Source organism: Pelobates fuscus, chromosome 5 (assembly GCF_036172605.1).
Source record: "Pelobates fuscus isolate aPelFus1 chromosome 5, aPelFus1.pri, whole genome shotgun sequence".
Lineage (NCBI taxonomy): Eukaryota > Metazoa > Chordata > Amphibia > Anura > Pelobatidae > Pelobates > Pelobates fuscus.
In genome coordinates this window covers 297,465,569-297,492,358 of record NC_086321.1, presented here as the reverse complement: position 1 = coordinate 297,492,358, position 26,790 = coordinate 297,465,569, and positions in this window count along the sequence as shown.

Here is a 26,790-nt window from a genome sequence, read left to right as displayed (position 1 = left end):
ATCGGTTGGCGGCTAACCCTCTGCGCCTTGAACGCGGTAGAGGGTGAAGCGGGGGTCCCAATCGGCTGGAATGTGCGCACTTTTGTCATGTCCCATACGTGAGGGTGCCGCTGTCTCGTGGCTTGGGTAGGTGGCGCTGGGTGTGCAGTCAATCCTAGAGCTAACATCACCGAATCCATCTCTGCTGCTTCCGTCAAGCGGGTTGTGGCTCCTCCATGGGAGATGACCAGGTTTCTGGGAAATGTCCATCTATATGGGATGGAGTGTTGTCGGAGCGCGGAAGTGAGGGGCTTGAATTTGCTTCTCCAGAGCACCGTGGGCCGAGACAGATCCCGGTAGAAGGACAGGGTAGAGCTTTCAAAAAGAATGGTAGGTTTTCCTCTCACAGCCGTCATGAGGGTTTGTTGAGCTGCCCGTGTCTGTAGCTGTAGTATGACATCCCTTGGGGTGTCCGCCGGGGTTTTTGCAGCCCTCGGGATGCGGTATATCCCGTCGATCATGGCTAGAGTTGCTTGGGGTGATGTGAGTAGAGCGACAAGCAGTCTTCCGGCGTATTGCGGTAAGTCATTCGGGGTCACTGTTTCCGGCATTCCCCGGATTTTAACATTTCTGCTCCTGTGCCTGTCCTCCATCGCGTCGAGGCGGCTGGCAAGATGTGACTGGGCGCGCTGCAGCTCAGTATTTTGGGCTTCTAGCTGTGTGCATCGGGCTGTTAGGCCTTCGGAGTGTCCCTCTACGGTCTTGACTCTCCCCTCCACCGATTGAATTTCCTCACGCAGAGCGGCCACGTCTGCGGCAAATAGCGTACGGAGGTTGCGGTGAAGGGCTTTAATGTCCCCCTTCGTGGAGGGTAACTCGTTGTCCTCGTCGGAGGAGGCCTGGGTAAGCTCGGGAATTCATCCAGCTCGTCCATAGCTTGTTCCTCGGAGGAGGCCGAGGTCGCGTCGCCATATTGTTTTGGCACGGTGAGGCTTGAGGCCTTTGCGGGACGGAGGAGAAGGTCTCCGATATCGCGGGCCCCAGCTGGTTTTACGGTTCCCTGGTGTTTAGTTTTCTTCCCCATCCTGCGATATCGTAGTTGGGGTTGATGATGGGGCTTTTAGGGTGAAAATATCGCTTATTTAGGCTTATTTCGGCGGAGCTGTGCTTGCATGCGTCTGTTCGCTTCGGCTGTTGGCTCCGCCCCCCCTTCTAAGCTTTTTTTACCGTTAACCCCTACCTAGCAGTAAGCAGCACTAACCGTAAATTCCCCATTTGCCCATAACTCCCACCCACCCCAGCTAGCAAAATATATAATTATAACATATTTAAATTAATTAATTAAATAAATTGAACCCCTGAGAGTTAATAAATAAATAAAAGTTAATCCTCAGGGGTTAAAACAAATTAGATCACAGTATAATACTGTGATCTGTATTTTGATCACTGTAGGCAGTGATCGACTGGCAGGGAAGGGGTTAATTGTTATTTGGACTGGGTAAAGGCGGGTGTCTTTTTTTATTTTTTACTTAAACATTATTAAAAGTTTTTTTTAAAAAGTAATTTTTAACTTTTTAAAGCTTATTTTAAAACTTTTTAACGTTAACCCCTAGTTAGCCTAACTCAAAATCCCCAAATTCCCCACTAACTTCCACCCACCCCAGTTAGCTAAATATATAATTTTAAAATATTTAAATTAATTAATAAAATAAATGTAACCCCTGAGGGTTAAAAAAAATAAATAATAATTAACCCTCAGGGGTTAAAAAATAAAATCAGATGACAGTAAAATGTAATCCCTGCCAATTGATCACTGTAGTCAGTGATCAATTGGCAGGGAAGGGGTTAATTTTTTATTAAAATGGGTAAAGGGGGGTGGGATTTTATTAAAACTTTATTTTTTTTACACAGGGGGCAGGATCAGCACTAATCCGTCTCCCTGCACTTCACAGTGAACCCGGAAGTGCAGGGAGGCGGAAGGTGAGTATACACAGCACATGTGCTCGCTCTGACATGCTGTCAGAGCGGGCACATGTGCTGGGACAGCCCGATCCGGTGCTCCCAGTCTGCCTCTAATACAGAGGCAGACCGGAGCACCATTAACCCCGCGATCGTGGCGATCTGGGGTTAATTTTTATTTATTTTTTTGAATTTTTTATTTTTGCAGTGCATATAGTGATTACAACTGGCTCTAGGTACCCCAACAGCATTCCTTGAGCTGCTTGGCATAGATAACAAGTAGGGTAATTGCTAGACAGTGCACATTTTTTAGTATTGTATAAAATAAAGAAGCAGGTTCAAGATTTCCCTGTCGCATAGGTTTAACTCAAACAGTAGGAACATGCTAACACAATAGACGATGTAGGGTCAAAAATTACAGGCTACTAAGTGAACAAGGCTGAGCCAGTGTGTCCCCCTCAGGAAATGGGGAGTCTCTAACAAGCTGTGCACACAGTATTAATTGTAGACTACACCTCAAAGATCGCGCAGTTGCTATCTAGTTAATTAAGGCCTATTCAGACAATATTGAACTAGCTAGCAATATGCTTTTGACAATGCATGAGAGGTGAAGTAAATAAATGGCATGCAGATAAAGCAAGGTAGACAATCTGGGGAGAGACTAGCTAACATGTTTAAAACACAATATTTTATCAGAAAGCTAGTTAGCCTTAGATGAGCCACATAATAAGCATTCACTGTTGTCTGGGGTTCGCTCAAGTGTCTCTCGAGTGTCCTGCTGCCCGGTACAGTCCATATGTTTGGTAAGTGGCGTGGCAAAGTCGATGCTGTGTAATGCCCGGTTCTCGGCACAGCCAGAATGTGTCGGTTAGCGTTTCCATCATCCGACGCCTTCTCTCAGGAGGCAGCTTGGGTTCGCCATTGGGATTCCGCAGGTTGCCGCCATACAATTGGATAGAGTCTCTATCAGCCGATGCCTTCTCTTGTGGGACAGTGAGCATTGGTCGGGGTGGTGTTGAAGGCTGCGGTAGCGGTGAGCAGTGTGAAGACATCCTTCCAGCCCCAGGCTGTTTTGTAGGCCTGCATCTCTGTGCCACGAACTCTAAAACTACTGGAGCTTGAGTTGCTACCCCTCTCGGGGGGCCTGCTGGACTTTGGCCGCTTGCGGCGATAAAGCCTCCATGCGTGTGGACGATGCGTCCGGGTCTTCGCCCTTTTGGCCTTCAGCCCGGGTGGGCTCTGTGGTTTGGGGGTGTGTGGGTTGCCTGTCGCTGTGCCCGAGGGTACCCTTCCCTGCCCCTGCCGCCAGCTGCCTCTCTTACCCGCCGTCTGTGCAGGTTCCTGAGTGCTTTGTGCTGCTTTTATGCGGTCATTGAGTTGTGCCCAGAAGCGGCTGAATATCGCGTTCAGGCGCCGAGCGGTGTCTCGTCGGATCATCTTTAGCTGTAGCTGATTGTTTGCAAACAGCGTGTTGGCTGCCGCCATCTTGGGGGAGCTGTGTGGGTGCCGGCGCTGCTTTATCTCCGCTTTGCATCCCCGTATAGCTGGTGGCTCCGGACACTCTTTGCAGACCGGGATGACCCCCGCCGGTCCAAAGGGGGGGGGGGTAGGAGGTGAGTAGCGTGGAGGTTCCATGCGCAGGGTTACCCACGATGAGAGCGGCCGCCTCTCCCCTACAGGGTCTCAAGTAGGCCTCAAGTTGCTGGTGCCGGTTCCCGGTAAGTAGTGGGTTAACAACTGGTATCACGTTTCTATCCCCCTCCAGGTGCTGTGCGTGCATGTTTTTGGGGGTTTTTGCCCCGAACTGTGCCATTGTGCTCAGGAGCTCTGTTGCAGCACGTCCATGCAGCCTGGAAGCCCCTGGGGTTAATTTTACCGCGTGACGGACGAGGTCCGTCACCCGTCGTTAAGGGTATCCCCAGGATGACGGACCTCGTCCGTCATCCGTCCTGAAGGTGTTAAAGACAAGAGTTTGTTTGAATAGCTTAATGTAATTAGGTTTCACAAATGGTTTAATCTCTTTGGAGCCAGTTTCTGTTTGAAAAATAAAATAAAAAATAATCCCATTGTTAAAAGCTTGTTGTTTTTTGACTTAGTCTACTTGTCTGTTTTGGTTAAAGACTCAGTGGTTCAAGGAGAGCTCTGTTTTAAAATGTCATTTCTAGGTGCTAAGTATTTTTCTGCAGAAGTATGAGAGTACTTCAAGCATGACATTGACAAACATGATGGACATTATGATCTTCCAGAACCAGCAGGCCCCGATTGTGGAAAATATGAAGGTTTCATGTTTTGACACAGATTGTACCTAACAAAAAGTGCCATATTAAGAAAAGGAAAAGCTTGGTGGCACAAGCGGTTGTTGCTGCAATACGGGATTTGGCAAGAATGGTACTTGAATTGCAGCAACATAATTTAGTAACCATTAACAAAATGGAAGATGCTTTTAATGAAAGAGATTGTTGTAAAATAGCTGCCCTAAGAACAAATACAATGATTGAGTGGTTGGAGAAGGAATTAAAGGAAATAGAACACCAGAGAGATGCATATAGTGCTAAAATCACTGAACTCCAAACCCTAGTCATGGAATATAAAATAAAAACTAAAGAAAACACAAATAAATTGGATAAGGAGATTCCTAAAGTATGCCCAGGCCAGTCTTATTTGATATCTGAAAGCACAGAACCATGAGGACGCACCGCCCGGGCGCAGCATGAGGAGAGGGGCTGACAGGAGGGAAGCGCTCAGCGCTCCCTCCTGTCACTCACTCACTGTAGCGTGGCCGAGCCGTGTGAGCCCTGTGCACTTCCTTTTAGTCAAGCCGGGTACAGGAAACAAAAGCTCCCTGTACCCGCGGATCATACAGGGCTCGACCACGCTACAATCAGTGGCGTACATACCAGGGTCGCAGGGGTCGCGGCTGCGACCGGGCCCGGCCCACCAGGGGGCCCGGCAGCCCCTGCGACCCGGTATGTATGTTACTTGGCCAGCCTCTTCTCCTGGGGGGCCCAGGAGCCGGCTACCTCTGGGCCCCCCGAGGCTGGCCCTGCTGCCACCCGGCTGGCTGGTCCTGCGGGCGCGCGAGGGAGCACTCTCCCCTGAGTGCTTCCTCTTCAGCTCCCTCGCGCACCGCAATGATACCGGAGCCGGACGATGACGTCATCTTCCGGCGCCGGTATCAGTAAGCGGCGCGCGAGGGAGCTGAAGAGGAAGCACTCAGGGGAGAGTGCTCCCTCGCGTGCCCGCCTGCTTGCCTGCCCGCCGGGTGACCGGCCCCCCAGGAGCCCAGCAGCACCACTGGACCCCAGGGAATCCCCTCAGCACTCCAAAAGGTAAGGAGGCTGGGGGGATTAAATTTAAAAAAAAAATGTGTTAGTGTGTGTTTTACTGTGAGTGTTAGTGTGAGTGTGAGTGTTGGTGTGTGTGTTAGTGTTACTGTGAGTGTTAGTGTGTGTGTTACTGTGAGTGCTAGCGTGTGTGTTAGTGTTACTGTGAGTGTTAGTGTGTGTTTTAGTGTGAGTGTTAGTGTGTGTGTTAGTGTTAGTGTGTGTGTTACTGTGTGTTTTAGTCTTACACACTAACACTCACAGTAACACTAACACACACACTAACACTCACAGTGTGTTAGTGTTACTGTGAGTGTTAGTGTGTGTGTTACTGTGAGTGTTAGTGTGTGTGTTACTGTGAGTGCTAGCGTGTGTGTTAGTGTTACTGTGAGTGTTAGTGTGTGTTTTACTGTGAGTGTTAGTGTGTGTGTTAGTGTTACTGTGAGTGTTACTGTGTGAGTGTCAGTGAGTGTGTCTGTTGAGTGTGTCTGCTAGTGAGTGTCAGTGAGTGTGTTACTGTGTGTGTCTGTTATTGAGTGTGTTTGTATTAGTGAGTCTGTTTGATGTCTGTTAGTGAGTGTATGTTTTGTAAGTGAGTGTGTATGTATGTCTGTCGCTGAGTGTGTCTCTGTCAGTAAATGTTTGTGTCTGTTAGCTAGTGTGTATGCATGTGTTAGCTAGTGTGTATGCGTCTGTTCGTAAGAGTGTGTATGTGCGTGTCTTCAGCACTTACCTTTCTCCAGCGCCGGACTCCCTTGGCGCTGGGGATCCCTCCGCCTCTCAGCTCCGAATGCGCATGCACAGCAAGAGCCATGCGCGCATTCAAACCGCCCATAGGAAAGCATTACTCAATGCTTTTCTATGGACGTTCAGTGTCTGAGAATCGTGGAAGCTCCTCTAGCGGCTGTCAGTGAGACAGCCACTAGAGGCTGGATTAACCCTCAGTGAAACATAGCAGTTTCTCTGAAACTGCTATGCTTTCAGCTGCAGGGTTAAAACTAGAGGGACCTGACACCCAGACCACTTCATTGAGCTGATGTGATCTGGGTGTCTGTAGTGGTCCTTTAAGTGTGTGTGCATCTGCATGCACTGGTGTACATACCGCGGTCGCAGCCCTGCAACCCCTGCGACCAGGTGCCCACCGCCATGTGTTGCGGCCCCGGCCCGTGCAGAGTAAGCGTGCGGGGGGGGGGGCCCACGGATCAATTTTTGCACCGGGGCCCCATAGGTCATGTGTACGCCACTGGCTACAATAGAGGTAGGGGAGGGGAATTGACAGGGAGGGAGAAAGAGAGTGACAAGGGAGGGAGGGGGAAGAAAGAGTGACAAGGGAGGGAGGGAGGGAGAGAAAGAGAGTGACAAGGGAGGGAGAGAAAGAGAGTGACAAGGGAGGGAGAGAAAGAGAGTGACAAGGAAGGGAGGGAGGGAGGGAAAGAGTGACAAGGGAGGGAGGGGGAGAAAGAGTGACAAGGGAGGGAGGGGAGAAAGAGAGTGACAAGGGAGGGAGGGGGAGAAAGAGAGTGACAAGGGAGTGAGGGGGGAAAGAGAGTGACAAGGGAGGGGTAGAAAGAGAGTGCCAAGGGAGGTAGGGAAGGGGAGAAAAAGAGTGACAAGGGTCCCTCCCTTGGAGGAGGGAGGGAGGGGGAGAAAGAGAGTGACAAGGGAGGGAAGGGGAGAAAGAGAGGGAGATGGGAGGGAGGGAGGGAGGGGGAGAAAGAGAGTGGCAAGGGGGGACGGAGGGGGAGAAAGAGAGTGACAAGGGAGGGAGAGAGGGGGAGAAAGAGAGTGACAAGGGAGGGAGAGAGGGGGAGAAAGAGAGTAACAAGGGAGGGAAAGAGGGGGAGAAAGAGAGTGACAAGGGAAAAATCCTTGCACCAGCCCTGACTGTATATGTATGACTATATTTATACTTTGATGTATACTTTGGATATTTGGTGATACCTGTTACGTTTGTACCTGTACAATAAAGTGCTTTGTATTTTAGTTGGTTGTGCTCCTCATATTGTTTATAGGGCTTTCTGAGTGAGCACCCTTATCTGTATATTGATTGCTTGTGTCTGTTGTAACTGTGTGTCGTCCTGTTATTGGAGGGAAGGAAGATTTAATCCCTGTATCTGCTGTTCTAGCTTACAGGGGATTCAGAAGATTTAACCCCTGTGTCTGCTGTTCCAGCTTGCAGGGGATTAAAAAAAAGGGGAAGGGGGCGTGGCTTGGACGCCGGACAAGATGGCGGCGTAACCCGCGAGCTCCCTCAAGGCTCCCAGCACTAATCCGCCAAACCAGCAGCTACACCCGGCGCCATGGGCAAGACACATAGGGCCACGCAGGCCGCCCACGCAGCTAACACCCCACGGGGGTCCCACCCGGTGGGCATGCGCCAGTTCCTCACGGCGCCGGCGGACCACGCCGCACAGGCCCCAAGAGACACAGAGGCCTCAGATCTCTCCTTGCCAGCATCCCTGCTGGAGAGCCAGCCAGACGACCCCTCACAGGACCCAGCATACCCACCGCAACCAGACTGGGTGGCCCTGATTCGGAATCTGCCCACTAAGGCAGACTTAAAGGAGGCGAACGCTGCACTACAGCAATCTATCACAGGAGAACTGCACGCTCTCAGGGAAGACATGCAAGGTATGCAGACCAAACTAGCACAACTGGAAGTGGACTGTGACCACATGACAGCGGCGCAGGCCGCAAACACGGGTGTAATACGGCGCCAGGAGACACAACTCCGACAAATGGCGTTGCATTTAGAAGATTTGGACAATAGGGGACGTAGACAAAACATAAGAATAAGGGGCCTACCGGAAGAAACAGACCAGACCACCCCCTTAAGAGACACCCTCACTGAATTGTTCAACGACCTCCTCAATAGGCCGAAAACAATGCACATTGAATTCGTTAGGGCGCACAGGGCCCTCCGACCGCGTGGACCGCCAGACTCCCCGCCTAGAAATGTAATATGCTGTCTCGCACACTTTCAAACAAAAGAAGACATACTCCGTAAGGCGAGATACACTAAACAGATCCTGCTCAATGGGGTGGAAATCCAACTATACCCTGACCTACCACCGGCAACGCTGGCGTATCACAGGGCACTGCGCCCGCTAACAAGGACTCTGCAAGCCAACAAGACCAGATACCGCTGGAACTTCCCAACCGGCATACAGGTCACCACAGCTAACGGACCATTCAATGTGAAAAATAAAGAAGATCTAACCGACCTACAAAGGGAACTACAACTACCACCACTACAAATGTCATGGCCGGACCCGATGACTTTCTAAGCCTTCCCGACAGACCTGCAGCAACAACCCTTGCAAGCCGCTCGACCCAAGAGAACCCGACAACAGGCTACACGCCCATCGGGAGCTAATGTCTGAGACCCAACACGCAGAATGCCGTCCCGGTGAACCACGGACTTTCATCTAAGGACTAGACCATCTACTAAACGGACCCCTCCGAGAGACGACACGTGCAAGACCCTATGGACTAACCACAGAGACATTGTACCCCCTGCAAACCGCAAGTATACCGCCATGTTGGCGGTCTCACTAGACACCCGCTTGGACACTATGCTCACTGAGCCGTGGGGGGGGGGGGGGGTCGGGAGCAAGGGACACGAAAGAGAGGCCAGGGAGACAGACATCGGTACTCGAGCTCCCCTCTTCCCCCTCCCGCTCTCCTAATCTCCTGAAACATGCAAAGCTCAAAAGGGCATACCACTGGAGGGAGGAGAGTGCATATTGCCGCATCACAGATTTACAGAGCATTTAATGAGGGGAAATGACAGGGACCCAGGCACACATAGGGGTTAAACACACAATGGCCGTGCCACGTGGCAACTGTATAAGATGATCACGTAGGGGGGGTGGGCAACCCGACCTGCAACGAACCTAGGGGAGCAGGCGGGGGGCAACGCCGGCGGGGCTCACCCGGGTGGGGACCGCCACCCTCACGGGCGAGAGGAAAATGAAACGCGAGACACACGGTGTCTCTGCCTCCTCCTGGGGGGAAAGTGCATAGAAATGGGGAACGGGGGAAAGGTACACTCCGGATGGGGGAGAGGCACATCGGGAGAAAAAAGGCACAATATATTGTTAGTCTGGAATCTAAAAGGGCCGCATTAACACCGGTGGCCCATCTGAGAGCCCCCTAGCCACCCCCTATCCGGCAACACAGGCCAAGACCATACAAAGGGGGAGAAGGGTGGGAATCTCACTGGCCAACCGGAGAGGGCAATACCTGAAGCTTGCTTAATTGTTCATACCAGTTATGTTTTCATATGTTGAAGAAATTTTATTGAATGTATATGCCTATGTTATGTTCTGCTGCCGAACAGGGACACACCCATACACCGACACATACACACCCATGCCGGCCCTTAGGCCAACAGACACCATGGCGAGGAAATGTAGCACACCACTCCATACATCATTCTACAGAGCCGAGAAGGGACAACACGGGACACATTCCAATCCGCCCCAAGGACAACAGGAAACCTTGCCGGTATTAGACCGAGCGTACTCTCATACTGACAGGTACATCTGGACATCCTTCCAACGCCCCACAGGCAGAGGCGTCACCATACAGGTGAGCACATCACGCAAACCACAGGTGGTAGCGTGAGACACTGCTCCCCGACGCCTACACCTTAACCGACGCCGACCAGTGACGGGCACTGGGGAAGGTTACGGATACCCCCAATACTACCCACCAAGACCTCCCTCACGACCCGTCCATCTCCAGGCCCCCGGGGCCAACAACAGACACCCTCACCTACCCTCCATCTCCCTCCCCCCCCCCCGGACGGGAACGACACCGGACAGAGACGACCGAGGTGACCCCAACTACAATACCCAGACGACATGGCGCTAACACCCAAACCCCTTACTATCCTTACGATTAATGCCAAAGGACTGAATAGACCAGAGAAAAGATCGGGGGCACTGAGAGACTTCCACCGACGCAAAGCCTCCATAGTAATGATCCAAGAGACGCACTTCCGAGAGGGAGCCAGACCTAAAATGACCAACCACCACTACCCGCATGGATACTACAGTAACTACCACGGTGGTAAATCCAGGGGGACCGCAATTCTCCTCCACAAAACGGTGCCGTTCCAGGTGGGGGGGGTGTAGGGTAGACAGAGAGGGCAGATACATATTCCTCAAAGGGAAAATTGCGAACCAATCATACACATTTGCGAACTTATACGCTCCGAATAAAAACCACTACCGCTTCCTCAAGGACACACTCCGCAAACTCCAGGACTTTACAGAAGGGATACTCATACTGGGAGGGGACTTCAACATAGCACTTGACCCCATATGGGACTGCTCCGCAGGCACCTCACATACCCCCTCATACCAACTCCAGAACATAAAATCCTTACTCCGCAACCACCGGCTCATAGACAGCTGGAGAGCCCACCATCCAGAAGACAGGGACTACACCTTCTATTCCTACCCCCACAGCTCCTACTCCCGAATTGACCACTTCTATGTACCGCACCATAACCTACCCTTGGTAACAGATGTAAACATAGGGGAGGCGACGTGGTCGGATCACGCCCCAGTAACACTGACACTAAAATCCCAACTCTTCCGCCCCACCATCACTAAATGGCGACTCAACGAATATTTGCTCTCCAGATCAGACACCAAAGTCTCCATAGGTGAGACGATCAGGGAATATTTCGACCTTAACACCTCAGAACAGACATCGCCAATGATTAGGTGGGAGGCACACAAGAGTGTGCTAAGAGGTCACTGCATTCAACAAGGGACGATATTGAAGAGACAATCCGAGGCCCGCTTATCCGAGATACTTGCCGACATATACAAACTAAAGGAACTGAACAAACATACACAGACACACTCCAGACAGGCCCAACTACTACAACTGAGACGAGACCTTACTACTTTACTACATTCCAAACATTATAGGGACGCAACCAGACACAAAGCCTTCTTTGCCCTTCATGGGAATAAGAGTGGCAAACTATTGGCCAGGATGCTGAACAAGCAGAGACAACAGACATACATCGAAAAAATCAGAGATAAACACAGGACACTTCACCGACTTCCGACCGACATAATGACGACGATCCGCGCATATTACGCAGACCAATATACACTGCCGCAACCACAAACTGAAGCAGCGAAATCGCGGCTACGGGACTATATCCAGGCTTACCTCGCTAAATTTCCGATGCCAACCCTAGACAGGGAGACATCAGCATTGATTGATGAACCAATCACAGTAGAGGAACTGGCACTCGCAGTCAAACGCACGAAACAGGGCAAAAGCCCGGGTCCAGATGGACTCCCGACGGCATACTACAAAACCTACGCAGAACACCTATACCCCCAGATGGTGGAGGCGTTCAACGCAATCAGAGACGGACAACACATACCCAAACAAGCCTTAACAGCCCATATTACTATTATCCCTAAAGAGGGCAAGGACGGGGAATATTGTGGGAACTACAGGCCCATCTCGCTCATTAATTGCGATATCAAACTTTTGGCCAAAATCCTAGCATCCCGGCTCACAACGCACATCCCCTCGCTGGTCCACCCGGACCAGGTGGGATTTGTAGGGGGCAGGGAGGCGAGAGACAACACAATCCGAACGCTGACCCTTATACATGGAAAGAGGGGACAAAAGGGGGGCCTTCTCCTGCTGTCTACAGACGCAGAGAAGGCGTTCGACAGGGTCCGGTGGACATACCTGTTCGAAACCTTATCACACCTGGGAATAGGACCGCATATACGGAGATGGGTAGAGGCACTATATCTAGAGCCAACAGCCCAAGTACTGGTCAACGGAGCACTTACAGACCCATTCACCATATATAACGGCACCCGACAGGGCTGTCCCCTATCTCCGCTGCTATTCATACTAGCTCTGGAACCATTCCTGATACACATTCGACAAAACAGAGACATAACCGGGCTGGAAACAGACAAAACACACCACAAGGTAGCCGCGTTCGCAGATGACCTGCTTTTCATAGTATCCTACCCGGAAATCTCACTCCCCAACATCATGAAAGAACTCCAGGCGTTCGGAGATATCTCCAACCTGAAAATCAACAATTCCAAATCATTTATCCTTAACATTAGCATACCGACCAAACGAGCTGAACCGCTACGCCATAGCTTTCCATTCCACTGGGCTGAAAGTAAAATAAGATACATGGGCATCTGGCTAACGAGGAAGAGTAGTATTTAGAGAGAACTTCGCAGACATGCTTAAAACATTCCAAAAAGACATGAGAGACTGGTCGTACCCACATATCTCGTGGTTGGGACGAGTCCAAGTCATAAAAATGAACTTCCTCCCGCGACTTCTCTACCTCCTCCAGGCTATCCCGATAGCGATACCTAAAACGTTTTTCACCACCCTTAACTCCGCGATGACTAGATACATATGGAACTGGGGGAGGCTCAGACTTAGACTCACCACCCTGATGCAGCCCAAAGATAAGGGAGGGCTGGCCCTACCAGACTTTCATCTTTACTATGTCACCACACACCTGCAGAGGGTGCAGAAAAGGACGGAGTATTTAAACTATGGAAGACAGCGGAGGAGGCGGAGGCAGGTAAACTGATATCCGGGATCCCCTGGATGAGGGAGACCACAGATAGTCAGGAACTGTCAATATACACAAAACACACCCTAGATGTATGGCGAAGGGTCTCGAAACAGCGGGGACTGGCGCCGTACCCATCCCCATTGGTCCCGCTAACCCACAATGAAGCCTGCCCGCCAGGCTTAGACCCACGGGCATTTAGGAACATCCTCCCAACCCCTACACCACGCCTGCACCACATAATGCGGAACGGGAAATGCAAACCGTTGTCGGACATGATGGGGGACACTACCCCCACATTCATGCACCGATTTAAATACACTCAACTTACGAATTTTGTCCTCACCCTACCCCAGGGACCAGCGCTCACAAGGGACCACGCCACGTTCGAAAAGATATGCATGCAACCAGCCCCAGCCCCACACGGTGTATCCCTACTTTACTCCATGCTTCAAACTGTGACTCCATGGGAGACACCCCAATTCATGGGAAAATGGGAGGCGGCACTAGCCACCACATTCTCGGACACAGAGTGGGAAACCATGTGCTACCTTACACACCACTGCTCAGTACATAGCAAGACACAGGAAACGGCCTACAAGTTACTGACAAACTGGTACAGGACACCACATCTCCTCCATACAATAGACCCGACCTACCCTGACCTCTGCTGGAGGTGTGATAAGGACCTAGGCACCACAAAACACATCTGGTGGGACTGCGAGATGATTAGACCATACTGGGAGGGGATCCACAAAATACTGGAGATATTCTCCGACGCGCCCCCCCACCCCCCTGGAACCAGCAGCGATGCTACTCCACCATACAACCATACCCAGATCACGCTACAAAAAATCTATGACTATTAGAATACTAAACGTAGCAAAACAGGTCCTTCCCCAGCTGTGGAAACAAAAGAAAACTCCGTCTCTACTAATCTGTTTCAACCAACGACCAATCCAACGACTTACACCGACATATGGACACAATGGATCCTAGAGACAGGAAAGGAAGACTTCCAACGTAAACTCCGATACGACCAACAACCTGACACCGACCACTAGAAATTCATGACGACTATACAGAACCCAGACATCAATGGACAAATGACTTATCAGGAAACCACGAAACATCCCAACCACCCCCCCCCCAAACCCACCGCGACGCCAGACCTGACACTCCCTCACCCCTACACCGCTTCACCTGCCAAACCGACCAATAGGGCTAGACGGGGGAATATGCGCCCCCGATCACCCAATGTCAGGATCGGGACAGGGATCCAACACGCAGAGTACAAAGAGTAGCAGATACGTATACCGGACCTTAGAATGGCCGGACTTAACGTAAAACTACGTATAGAATGGTCAGGGACAAGCCGAGGTCGAGGGAACGAGAAGACAGGTAAGCGAGAGACAAGCCGGGTCAAGGATAACAGAGAAGACAGGTAAGTAATAACAAAGCCGGGTCAGAACCAAAAGACAAGAGAATACAAGAGCACTGTGTGACTAGGCTGGCTAGAACCACGACAGGGCAATGAGCAAATGCTGAGAGCTCCCTTAAATACCCTGGTTCTAGAGACTAATCACGCCTCCGCCGAGACCTGATTCGTGTCCGGGATTTGACTGACAGGTCGGGCTAGAATAGCGTCATGACGTCGACTATTGAGCGTCACGTTACAAAAAGGCATAGTTCTCTCGCGGCCGGCGTTTACATGTGCGAGGGGACCGCGAGGAACGGGAGAATCATGCCGTCTGGATGGAAAAACGTCTAAGTCTCTACCCGTCTCAGGGGTAGAGACTACAGGTACCCTGACAGTACCCCCCCTCTCAGAAACGCCCACCGGGCGGAAGGAACCGGGACGAGATGGAAAGCGGGAATGAAAAGCCCTGCGAAGACGAGGAGCATGGACATCCTCCTGTGGTACCCAGGTCCTCTCTTCTGGACCATATCCCTTCCAGTCAACCAGGTATTGAATTTTCCCCCGGGAGATTCGAGAATCGATGATGGAGTTGATTTCGTACTCCTCCTGACCCTCAACCTGAACAGAGTGAGGAGAGGAGACCTTGGAGGAGAATCTGTTACAGATCAGGGGTTTTAGCAAGGAAACATGAAAGGAATTAGGAATACGTAAGGCAGAGGGGAGCGCTAGGCGATACGCAACAGGATTAATTCGATTCAGGATCCTATAGGGTCCAATGTAGCGAGGAGCGAATTTCATAGACGGTACTTTCAAACGAATGTTTCTAGTACTCAACCATACCCTATCACCAGGGACAAAACTAGGAGCCGGCCTTCTGCGTTTGTCAGCGTGTTTCTTATACAGTATAGAATTATGTAGGAGAATTTGTCGAGTCTGATCCCACAACTTCTTCAGATTGGCAACATGAGTATCAACCGACGGTACCCCCTGGGAAGAAGGAACCGACGGAAGAATGGAAGGATGAAAAGAATAATTCATGACAAAAGGGGCTAGAGCGAGTTGAATCGCAAACAAGATTATTGTGTGCGAACTCTGCCCAAGGAATCAGACCGACCCAATCGTCCTGGTGTTCAGAAACAAAACAACGCAGATATTGTTCAATCTTTTGATTGGTACGTTCAGCGGCTCCGTTAGACTGAGGGTGATAAGCAGAAGAAAAATTCAATTTAATGCCTAGTTGAGAACAGAATGATCTCCAGAAACGTGAAACAAACTGGGAACCTCTATCAGAAGTAATCTAGGAAGGTATGCCATGTAAGCGAAAGATCTCTTTAGCAAAAATCTCCGCTAATTCAGGTGAAGTCGGAAGTTTAGGTAAAGGCACGAAATGAGCCATCTTGGTAAACCTATCCACCACTGTGAGAATAACAGTGTGCTTTTTTGAAACAGGCAAATCCACAATAAAATCCATCGCCAAACAGGACCAAGGTTTTTCTGGAACTTCCAGGGGATGTAAGAGACCACAAGGAAGCGAAGTGTCTAGACGCAGGAGTCAGTCTAGGTGCCAGATGCTGCAAGCTCTTGATCTGATCCAGAAGCGGAGAATGGATTTTGAGAGTTGTGTTAGCGATGATATTACACTTAGGTACTATAGAGGATAAAACCGGCTCAGATATGGCAGAAGGTTCATGTTGGCGAGACAAGGCATCAGCTTTAGAATTCTTAGAACCAGGCCTATATGTGAGTATGTAATTGAAGTGAGTGAGGAATATAGACCAACGGGCCTGTCTCGATGATAATCGTTTAGCCTCCCCAATATAGGATAAGTTTTTATGATCCGTCAAAATGGTAACAGGATGCAAAGTCCCCTCCAATAGATGTCTCCACTCCTTTAAAGCCATGATAACCGCTAGGAGTTCCCTGTCACCAATGTCATATCTGCTCTCAGTACCCGATAATTTTTTGGAAAAATACCCACATGGATGTAATGGTTTATCCACACCCAACCTTTGGGACAGGATGGCACCTATACCCGTCTCAGAAGCGTCAACTTCGAGTAGGAAAGGTAGAGTAGTATCAGGGTGAACTAAAATTGGTGCGGAAGCAAACAGCTCCTTGAGAGTCTTAAAAGCCAGAAGTGCTTCAGTAGACCAATTCTTAGTGTCAGCCCCTTGTCTGGTCATATTGGTGATAGGAGCAATAATAGAGGAGTAACCCTTAATGAAACGTCTGTAATAATTAGAGAAACCAATAAATCTCTGAATGGCCTTGAGACCCTTAGGTAAAGGCCAATCTAAAATGGATTGGAGTTTCTCCGGATCCATTTCAAACCCCTCTCCAGAAATCACGTAACCAAGAAAGGTAGTCTGGGATTGGTCAAAGCTACATTTCTCTAATTTGCAGTACAAGCCATGTTGAAGAAGTTTGTGCAAAACCCTTCTGACCTGTCCGTGGTGAGTCTCAATATCCCTGGAATGTATAAGTATATCATCGAGGTATACAATAACACAGTCCTGCTGAAACTCCCTAAGAACTTCATTAATAAGATCCTGAAATACCGCCGGGGCATTACAGAGACCAAAAGGCATTAAAGTATACTCATAGTGCCCATAACGAGTATTGAACGCAGTCTTCCACTCGTGTCCCTGCTGAATTCTCACCAAGTTATAAGCACCTCTGAGGTCTAACTTAGTGAAAATCTTAGAACCCTTTAATCGATCAAAAAGCTCGGTGATCAAGGGGATCGGATAGGCATTTCTAATGGTTATCTTGTTCAAACCTCGGTAGTCAATGCAAGGTCTTAAAGAACCATCCTTCTTTTTAACAAAAAAAAAATCCAGCCCCAGCAGGGGAGGAGGATCTCCTAATGAACCCTTTGTCTAGGTTTTCACGAATATACTCCTCTAAGACTAAGTTCTCATTCGTAGACAAAGGGTATACATGGCCCCTGGGAGGCATAGTACCAGGAAGTAAATTAATTTTGCAATCAAAAGGCCTGTGTGGTGGTAAGGTATCAGCCTTTCCTTTGTCAAATACCGCCTTTAAATCTAGATACAAGGACGGTATCTGTACTTTAGTAGAGTCGGTAGAGTTATTAAGTGTGTTAACAATACAAAGGGGTGACACTCTCTTTAAACATCTCTCTTGACAACCCTGACCCCACGAGACTATTTCCCCTGATTTCCAATCTATAATGGGGTTATGTCTCTTCAGCCAGGAGTATCCCAGGACTATGGGAACAGAAGGAGATGAAATGAGTAGTAGAGATATCTCCTCCTTGTGTAGAATACCAGTAGTTAAGTTAAGAGGTGTGGTCTCCCGGAAAATCACAGGCTCAACTAAAGGTCTACCATCTATGGCCTCAACAGCCAAAGGTGTCTTCCTTAACTGGGATGGGATAGCGTGTTTGGTGAGAAAAACTTGGTCGATAAAGCTCTCAGCAGCTCCGGAGTCTATCAATGCCACAGTCTCTAAAGTTCCCTTCTCCCAAGTTAAAGAGACAGGTAATAGAAGTCTGTGTTATTTGTAGTTATGAGTAGAGGACAAAATAGAAACACCCAAGGCCTGTCCTCTAGAGAAACTTAGGTGCGAGCGTTTCCCGGGCGATTGGGACAATTCAAACGTAAGTGACCTCTGACTCCACAATACATACACAGTCCCTCCCTTCTCCTGTACTGTCTCTCCTCTTCTGAGAGGCGAGTAAGGCCTATCTGCATAGGTTCTGGAAACTGTGGAGTTTTGGTTTCAGGATTTTGAAATGAAGGAGCTAGTCTAAAGGAAGGTCTACCGGTTCTATCTCGAGTGTTCTGCCTCTCTCTTAGACGTTCGTCAATGCGAGAGATAAAAGAAATTAAGTCCTCCAAATTCTCGGGAAGCTCTCTCGTCGCTACCTCGTCAAGTATTACATCGGATAATCCGTTTAAAAATACGTCTATATAAGCCTGTTCATTCCACTTAACCTCTGCCGCCAAAGACCTGAACTCTAGTGCGTAATCCACAAGTGTTCGGTTCTCTTGTCTAAGGCGCAACAGTAATCTAGCTGCATTGACCTTTCTGCCAGGGGGGTCAAAAGTTCTTCTAAAAGCAGCTACAAAGGCATTATAGTTATAGACTAATGGATTATCATTCTCCCACAACGGATTAGCCCATCTCAGAGCCCTCTCAATGAGTAAGGTGATGATAAATCCCACCTTTGCCCTATCAGTAGGGTAGGAACGGGGTTGTAGCTCGAAATGGATACTGATCTGGTTCAAAAAGCCACGACACCTTTCAGGAGAACCAGCATAACGTACAGGTGGGGTAACTCGGGAAGAAGCACCTACAGTGGCTACCTCTAGCCCTGAACTCACAGGAGGAATAGAAATATTATGCATCTCCTCAGGTGGATTATTAGAACGTGATAGTAACGCCTGTAGTGCTAGTGCCATCTGATCCATTCTATGATCCATGGCGTCAAACCTAGGATCAGGAGAACCAAGCTGACAGTTTGTACCTGCAGGATCCATTGGCCCTGTCGTAATGTCAGGATCGGGACAGGGATCCAACACGCAGAGTACAAAGAGTAGCAGATACGTATACCGGACCTTAGAATGGCCGGACTTAACGTAAAACTACGTATAGAATGGTCAGGGACAAGCCGAGGTCGAGGGAACGAGAAGACAGGTAAGCGAGAGACAAGCCGGGTCAAGGATAACAGAGAAGACAGGTAAGTAATAACAAAGCCGGGTCAGAACCAAAAGACAAGAGAATACAAGAGCACTGTGTGACTAGGCTGGCTAGAACCACGACAGGGCAATGAGCAAATGCTGAGAGCTCCCTTAAATACCCTGGTTCTAGAGACTAATCACGCCTCCGCCGAGACCTGATTCGTGTCCGGGATTTGACTGACAGGTCGGGCTAGAATAGCGTCATGACGTCGACTATTGAGCGTCACGTTACAAAAAGGCATAGTTCTCTCGCGGCCGGCGTTTACATGTGCGAGGGGACCGCGAGGAACGGGAGAATCATGCCGTCTGGATGGAAAAACGTCTAAGTCTCTACCCGTCTCAGGGGTAGAGACTACAGGTACCCTGACACCCAAGGGGCCAGAGACACAGAGGGGAGACAGAGACTAATTGGGAGCGAGGAAATCATAATTGACCTACAAGCGCACCACAATTGGGAATATGACAAGACCACTTATAGGGCGACACACAACCTACCCTACATCAATCAAAGGGAGGACCGATCCGATCCTTGACACAGAGGGCCACAAGAGTTACCCTCCCCAAGCACCAGCCATCCACATGTTTGGGACCGATGACATAAAAACGACGTTACCTACTACACAGGCAACTCATAACACACAGGTAATATCATGGAGAAAAACACATAAAAAGACCTTCGAACCCATAAACAGGGGGGCGGGACTCGGGGAAGGGGAGGGGACGGGGGTGGGAGAGGGAGGGAGGAACACAACGCCCAACAAGTGAATGAACCATATCCTGCAATTGAGGTCTGCGCGCCAAAAAGCTATACACCTAATCTTGGACCTGCGAGTCCACTGTAAGCCAAAAATTAATGTATACCTATTCACATCCCATTGTTCTTAACCTTGTATTTTCAGTAATACTACATATCCCTTCCTAATGCAATGATGTAATTGGAACTTACAAAAATGCTGATACTCTATAAAAACAAAATCTTAATAAAAAAGAAATTTACAACAAAAAAAAAAGGGGAAAAGAGCTTCCAGGGCTGAGTGTCATCTCTGCTGGGGAACAAGATACTAGGAAGTCGTCCCGCTACAACTGGTGGCAAGCGGTGGGATCGATTCCTAACCATGGGGAAAAAGACTCGTCGTCCGAGACACCTACCTAAGGGAAGTAGGGACAAGAAAGGCACAAGCCCCGTAGGGACAAGAAAGGCACAAGCCCCGTAGGGACAAGAAAGGCACAAGCCCCGATGCAGCAATCCCCTATGAAGAGAGATACCAGCAGAGACTGCAAGAACGGCTGGAGGAGTATGGATGCCCAGCCTCAGAAGCGAGTGACCCGGAAATCAGAGCCCAGGCCTGATATGGGCTCTGGTACGAGGTACTGGAGGAAGTTCAGGTTCTCCGGAGGGAATCACTTGCAACCATAGAACAGCGACTGCAGGATTAGCTGTATCTATGGATGCCTCTCCTGGGAGAGGAACCCCTACAGGACTGTGTGGCTGAACTGGAGAAGCTGGTCTGGCAGGAACTGTGGGTGAATGATGCATACCGAGACTTATGGTAGCATGCAATCCAGCTGTACCCGTGGATAGCAGAGGGCGATCCTCCAGAGGGATACGACTACAATAGCCCTGGTCTCCTTTGGGATTATTTAGGAGATGCCTTCGGGTTTGGGGACCTAGACTTCAGAGACCCATACCTGTCTCGCTTTTGGGCCATCCACAAGGAACGGGAAGATTGCCTGAACCTGGCAGGGATAGCCGAGCTGCAGCCGGACCTGGGCTATCTGACTGGCCTGGAGTGGGAGATCGAACAGGGCTGTGTATGCCTGCTCCACAGCATAGCACCACCTGGCTCAAGAGTAATTCTGCTTATGGACGCGACAACCCCAGGAGCGCTAGGCACTGTCCTCCCTCTGCAGCGGCGGTGGGAAGTGCAGGGAACGGAGACAGTCGGTCTCTTTCCCCAGCGGCAGTGTATGGTGCAAGGAGAGAAGTGCTTCGATACTTCCCAACCAATAGGAACGAGCATGGTGCCCAGCTACATGGAAGCTGAGTTTGACCAGACACTAAAGCTGAATTTGGGTGCCTTTGTGCCTAACCTCTCCGAAAAGATAGTACAGGACATAAGGAAACTAGCGGCCGAGTGCCTGCAGTTCGAAGCAGAACAGCGAGCAAGAGACCAGGGAGAGAAGTGTTGGGTCCTTCCTCCCCAGCGGCAGTGTGAGGTCCAGGGAGAGAAGTGCTCCGTCCTTCCTCCCCAGCGGCAGTGTGAGGTCCAGGGAGAGAAGCGCTCCATTCTTCCTCCCCAGCAGCAGTGTGAGGTCCAGGGAGACAAGTGCTCCATCCTTCCTCCCTCGCGGCAGTGTGAGGTCCAGGGAATGGAGACAACAGGTCTCGTTCCCCAGCGGCAGTGTGAGGTCCCGGGAGAGAAGTGCTCCGTCCTTCCTCCCCAGCGGCAGTGTGAGGTCCAGGTAACGCAGACAACTGGTCTTGTTCCCCATCAGCAGTGTGAGATATCAGGAGAGATAACCACGGGTATGGAGGGTGCCGTGGGTGGTACTCCGGTTGCCACGGGCACCCAGCAGGTAGAAGAGTTGGCTCTTCCAACTCTCCCTGAAGCTGAGCCCATAGACCTGGCATGGTCGGGTAAGCAGGTAGTGAGCGAAGCAACGGCCACTGCTACCTCTTCCCTTAAGGATGCTCTGGCATCCGAGCAGAGGGCACCCAGCCTCTGCTCACTCCTTCCCCAGGAGCCTGTTGGTGTAGTGGTGCGGGCCTCCGGGCAGAGTGCAGGTAGCATCTGCCCACCCCTTTTACCCCAGGAACAGATGAGTGTGGCGGCGCGGGCCTCCGGGCAGAGAGCAGGTAGCCTCCGCCCACCCCAAGGGAGTGCTGTGGATGGGACTCTGGTCGCCCCGGACTCCCTACACGTAGAAGAGTTGGCTCCTCCGACTCTACCTGGAGCTGAGCCCAGAGACCTGGTATGGTCGGGTCGGCAGGTAGCGGGCGAAGCTTTGGCCACCGCTACCCCTTTCCTTAAGTATGCTCTGGCATCCAAGCAGAGGGCACCCAGCCTCTCCTCGCCCCTTCCCCAGGAGCCAGTTGGTGTGGAGGCACGGGCCTCCGTGCAGAGTGCAGGTAGCCCCTGCCCACCCCTATTACCCCAGGAGCAGATGAGTGTGGAGGCGAGGACCTCCAGGCAGAGAGCAGTCAGCCTATACCCACCCCTGATACCCCAGGATCCCTTAAGTGTGGGGGCGCGGGTCTCCCGGCAGAGGGCCGACGTTGCACCCTGCACACTCCCTGGTTACAGGGCGACTTAAACATAAAGTCCCTTTACAAACAAAGGTGCCCCCCCCTAGCTTCCCGGGCCCAGAACACCCCCCATCCAAACAAAGGTGCCCACCCAGCCCTTCTGTCACCTGGGTCTCTTGGGCTTCTCCGACTGGCCGAGGATGATGGGAGTTGTCCGCTGGGCCCATCTTGGCTTGGCTTCTGGGAAGGAGAGCCGACTGAGTCTGATGTTCCAACTTGCAGGGGATTAAAAAAGGGGAAAAGTCCTGGTAAGGACTAAGAGCTTCCAGGGCTGAGTGTCATCTCTGCCTGGGAACAAGATACTAGGAAGTCGTCCCACTAAAAATATTAATTCCTCCTTTCCTGTAGTTACCTAGTTGGGAGAGGGGCATTCTGATCTGAATCTGCCCCTCCGCTGGGTACAAACCATGCGTAACTGTCTCGCAAGCTCAATGACTTGCAGTGTCAATCCCAATAGGCAGAAATAGTGCCTTAGAACAAAATAAGTAACAGGGGCCATAGTCAAAAGGTAAAAGGCAAGTAAGTAGTCCTCTCCAAAAGTGGATTACGTCACACTACACAACAATACAACTCTAAGTAATGTGTCTATTATGTGTCTATCAGTGTATCACCAAGCTCCCTAACTATAAAACACAGAGTAATGTGCATGTTATATACCAGAGCTCCACTGTAATACATCTCACTATAATATGATGTAATGTTTGTGTTGTTTGTATGTGATAGGTGTGATGACGGTGTGTGATATTTATGCTGTTGGCTGTGTGTGTTTGTAATGGGTGTATTAACTGTGTGTGATATGTGTGTATTGGTTGTATGTGATATTTGTGCTGGGTTTATTAGCTGTGTGTGATGGGTATTTAATTCAGATAAAAAAATATGCATTTAGACCTGTGTGTGAATGCAGGTGTATATTTTTGCAGAGTTATTTGCACACAGTCCCGCAGTCAGATGCACACAGTGATACATATACACTGTCAAATCCACCACATGCACACAGTTGCAGGCAGAAAGTCACATACACAGGATCAGGCAGAAACACATAGGTACAGGCAGTAACACACATACACAGTTACAGGCAGATAAACATACAATTACAGGCAGACAGACACACACACTATTACACACACATACTTACATGCAGACAGTCACACACACACACACAGGCAGACATCACACACACACAGACAGTCAAATACGCAGACAGACAGCCACACACACACACAGGCAGACAATCACACATAGTTACCACTGTTCATTATGGAGGAGTGGAGGCAGTGCAGCTCCTATAGACTGGTTGTTGGGGAAGCAGGGACTCCTTCCTGCTTCCCCTGCAGCAGTTACACTGCACTTTTAGCTCCGCCCCACAGCCAGTTTAGCTCCGTCTCTGTCGCATGGTAAGCTCCGCCCCAATATATATATTTTTTTATAATCCCGGCCGGCCATGTGTGAGCTGTGTCGGCCGCATCTTCGGCCCTGGCCATGGGTATGGCTTGTGCCCCTAGTTATGCTAATTTATATATAGGCTGGTGGGAGGTGACAATTCTTCAAGATATATTGATAACTGGCTATAATCAACAGGGCCGGTGCAAGGATTTTTGGGTACACAGGCGAAGATGATTTTGGAGCCCCCCCCTCCTTCAAAAGCATCTTCACCTGTGTGCCTCTTAACCTGCCTTTTATTTCTTAACCCCTTCTTAAAACTGTCTTTTCCCCATTGTGTGTCTTACACCACACTTGTGTTTCTCTTACTAACCCTCTTTGTGGATCCGCCGGACCGGGTGGCAGCCTCGCCGGTTCGGCGGCACTCCTGTCACTAATGCTGGGGGCTGAAGGAGGAGGGAGGGGCATGTCTCTCTACCATGCTCCCTCGCGGTTCCCACAATTCCCAGCACAGGAACCACGAGGGAGCATGGTAAAGAGACATGCTCCTCCCTCCTCCTTCAGCCCCCAGCATTAGTGACAGGAGTGCCGCCGGACAGGCGAGGCTGCCACCCGGTCCGGCGGCTCCAGCGTGGAATGCGCCCGGCCCCACTCACTCCTCTCAGGTAAGTGGGAGGGGGGAAATAAAACAGAGGGGGGAAAGCGACAGAGTTAGACACAGAGGGAGAAAACGGGGGAATAGAGAGATGGTGGAGGGAGGAAAAAGAGACAGAGGGGGAGAGAGACACACAACACAACATACTGGAGGTATAGGCGCTCACTATATTATAGAACAGGCTGCGGTATACAATACAAGGATTCCCAAAAACCTTGTGTGGTGAGATAGACAAAAACAGGATATAGCGTATACTGCGCCTAAATATTATACATACATAGACCTTGGAGGAAGCGTAGTAAACCTCATAAAAAGAAAAAAAAACAGATGATAGTGCAATACAGTATAATACAATTGAGAGATCAAATGGAAAGTAACTGTAGGAAAACCACTCACATACGCTAGAGCTATTAGAGCTCTGCTGTATAACGCGTGGACGGTATAATCCCCGTCTAAGGATGTATGGTGGTAATGGTGTTGCTAGTCTTCCAATTGTTGGTAATATATGCAGCAGACATAATGATACCGGAGAAACTGACGGAAGCCAAGCACAGAGAGATGGACACAGGTTTCTTCAGGAAGGAAGAAATTCTTTATTCGGTTCACCGATCGGGACTCAGAGGGACTAGTGTCACCAAAATACAACAAGTTCTGAGCCCCGGACAACAGTGCAGGCTCCTTATATAGGCACATAACTCCTCCCATATTAAGCTCCACCCGCACATTCTCATAACCAATCAAAACGAACAAGAACTAACTTCCTGCTTGACCGCATGGCTTGTCCAGCACAATGGAGGAGGGGAATACTACATCCTGTATTCTCGCACATGCTCCGTACACTACTGATCGTATCTTTGCCACGTGCAACCAACCGACCGATACACCAGTATATGCACGTACACATGCCACGTGGTAATCTCGGCCTACTAAATTTATTTTTTACCGAGATTCCACCACATTCCCCCCTTTGATGCCTCTGATATTTCACAATTACGGAGGCATCACTTAACCTTGGTTTGCATATACCTCAGGTTACCATGAACCAGACCAGACTTTTCTATGATGTGAATCCCTCAACACTCCTCTTCCTGCATTGGTTCTCCCTGATTTAGAGCCTCATATTTATATATGGCCATTATCTGTGCAGCCGCCTTTCTCTCTGCTATATTTTCTATCAGGCTCTGCACAGACCTAACTACTAAAGGAATAAGACATGGCAGGAGGCACAACATTAAAATCAGCATGACTCCGCCTACCAATGCCTTAAGCCCTCCAAACTGCTCATACCAGTTACCAAACCAACTACTTGGATTATACCCTTTCCATACCTGAGTAGGCACATGCGCTAGTTTAACCATATGGCTAGTAAGCTCAGCTATTGCTTGCCCTTCGTCATCTATTTGAAGACAGCAATTGCGCAGGTTAAACTTCCCACATACACCTCCCTCTACTGCCAATAGGTAATCCAAGGCTAATCTATTTTGGTAAACTGCTGTCCTCATCCTAGTATTATGCTTCGCTAGAAGATTGAGCGCTTGTGAGGTCTCATTAGTAATTATCTCAACCACCGCCTGTAACCTTATAATGCGGTTGAGCATATATATTGGGGTCCTATACCCGAAAGTACCATCCTCTGCCCAAGTGGCTGGCCCATAATAGTCTATAATACGCTGGGGAGGCCATTCATCATCTTCCCAGGCGCCTATCTCTATGAGTCCCCTTTTCTTCCTATGATTCACATCATACACTTTAACTCCCAAAGTCTCACCTGTTTCAATAGGTAACAAGAAGAAGGATGGTTTGAGCATACCCAACACACATGCCCCTTCCCAGTCCTGTGGCAACTCCGAATAGGCCTTCTTACCACAGATCCAGTACAAATTTGCTGGGGCTTTTCAACTAGATGTGATGGATAGGTCAAACCATACGTCCTTTAAATTGGCATATCTTGCAAACGGGTTGGGTGGTTCTGAGACATTTGAAGCCAACCACCAAGTTGTATTCTTTGTATCATCATCATAAGCTTTTTGCCCTAGACAAGTTAGTTCTCCTACAGAAGTATTAAACATCATTCCTTTCCTTGCTATGCAAACATAACCTATGATGGAGGTTTTTAATCTCCACTCAGATTTACCTCTAACACTCATCTGATAATCGGCTTGTGTAGATATTAATTGTTCAACTGCCTCAGAACCGGACATTACCTCCTTTGCTTCCCAAGGCCATTGGTCTCCCATGTTAGTACCTCCACACACATAGCAGTTGGTTACATTAAGACTACCAGCAATACTCTCAGCTAAATCTATAAGCAGGTTTTTAGCGTTATGGGGAATCTTATTATCTACACTCATCTCTTCATAAAAAGAATGGAATACCTGATGAGTTTGGGATGTTACAGTATCGGTCTCTATCCCTATAAACAATATTGTCCCAGGGTCTAAACCCGTCCCATATATTTGAA